The following is a 2,500-nucleotide window of genomic DNA, read 5'->3' on the forward strand; positions in this document are numbered from 1 at the left end:
TGTGTGTGTGTGTGTGTGTGAGTGTGTGTGTGTGTGTGTGCTCACAAACAAACATACAAACACAATTATATATATATTATATATATATATATATGTTAACTTTCTTCTACATTGCCATTTATTTTGAAAATCTGAAGGAACATACACACACACACACACACACACACACACACACACACACACACACACACACACACACACATATATATATATATATATATATATATATATATATAATTCATTTGCATCCACCTTTTACAAATATACAGATCAAATGAAATATCATTTCTGATCCACCATGATGATGTTAGTATAATGGCTACGCTCAAACACATGAAAATATTTGCATACAGTAATGGAACACGTATATGCTATCGCTTTGCCTTTAAATGGAGATGAGATGGCTTCAACTATATCAAAAGCTTACGTATCTGTCATTCCAGTCATAACTAGTGATGCAGATTTTTTTTTTTTTTTTTTTTTTTTAATGAGATAAGAATGTTTAGATATAGGGTTTGGTGGAGAGGAAGAAAATACTAATATGAAAGGCTTATATATGTGTGTGTGTGTGTGTGTTTGTAACAAGTAATTATGTATGTATTTAATTTTTGTGGTGGTAGGAGTGATTCAAAAAGCTTATCATTAATATAATTGCCATTATTATTATCACCATCATTATTGTTATGATTATTACTATGATTATTGTTATTGTTATTATCATTACTATTATTATCATTATCATTATCATTATCGTTATCGTTATCGTTATCGTTATCGTTATCGTTATCGTTATTGTTATTGTTATTGTGATCATCAATCATCATCATCATCATCATCATTACAAATATTGTTATTGTTATTGTTATTGTTTTTGTTGTTGTTATTGTTATTATCATCATTATCATTATTATTATTGCTATAATAATTTATATCATTATTATGAATCATATTATTATTATTATCATTTTTATTATTATTATTATTACTATTATTATTAGTTTTATTATTATTGTTGTTGTTGTTATTATCGTTATCATCATTTATTATTATCATTAGCATTATTATATTATTATTACTTTTATCATTATCATTATTATTATTATTTTATTATTATAATTACTATTATCATCATCATTATCATTATCATTATCATTATCATTATAACTATCACTATCACTATCGCTATCACTATCACTATCATTATCATTATTATTATTATTATCATTATTGTTATTATTATTATCATTATTATTATTATTATTATTATTATTATTATTATTACCATTGTTATTATTATTATCATCATTACTACTATTAATATTATTGTTATTATTATTATTATCATTACTACCATTATTATTATCATTGTTATCATCCTTATTATCATATTATCATTTCTATTGTTTTTGTTGTTGTTGTCATCATCATTATCATCATTATCATTATTATCATTATCATTATTGCTATTATCAATACTATCATTATCAATATTATAATACTAATTATTATCATTATTGCTATTATTATTACTATCATTATCAATATTATAATACTAATTATTATCATTATTGCTATTATTATTACTATCATTATCAATATTATAATACTAATTATTATAGTATTGTTATTATCACCATCATTATTATTATTATTATTATTATTATTATTATTATTATTATTATTATTATTATTATTATTATTATTGTTATTGTTATTATTATTACTATCATTATTACCATTACTATTACTACCATTATAATTATCATTATCATTATCAGTATTACCATCACTATCACTATCACTATCACTATCATTATTATCATTATCATTATCATCTTATTTATTATCATCATCATTATAGTCATTATGATCATTATAATCTTTATCATCTTTATCATCATTATTATCATTATCATTACCATTAATGATAATTATTATTACCATTATCATCATTATTACCATTATCATTATTACTACCATTATCATCATCATCATCATCATCATCATTGAACTCGCTGTACTTGTTTTCGTTATTATTGTTAAAACAGTTATTACCAGTTTTGTTATTATTACTATCTCTTTATCATCATCATTCATACCATTATCATTATCATTATTATTACCATTATCATTGTCATTATTATTACTGTTATTTTTATTATCATCATTGATGCTATCATTATCATTATTCTTGTAACCAATAATTTGCTCTTTTTGTTGTTATTGTTAATATTATCATCATTATTATATTTTTATCGTAAATTTTACCAGTAGTGACATTATAAATCAATCAGTGATAATAACAGCAACTATAACAGAAAGCCAGTAAGAGAGAGAATACGTGAAAGGGAAGTAATGAATGACGAGAGAAAGAGGAAATGGGATGGGTGTGGATAATTAGTCAGATCATGAACAATAATCTCAAACAATAATTAGGATAAATTATGTCCTTGGCAAACAGTAGATTCATACTTTGTTTCTACCTATAGTACGTGTGCGT

Source organism: Penaeus chinensis, chromosome 16 (genome assembly GCF_019202785.1).
Source record: "Penaeus chinensis breed Huanghai No. 1 chromosome 16, ASM1920278v2, whole genome shotgun sequence".
Lineage (NCBI taxonomy): Eukaryota > Metazoa > Arthropoda > Malacostraca > Decapoda > Penaeidae > Penaeus > Penaeus chinensis.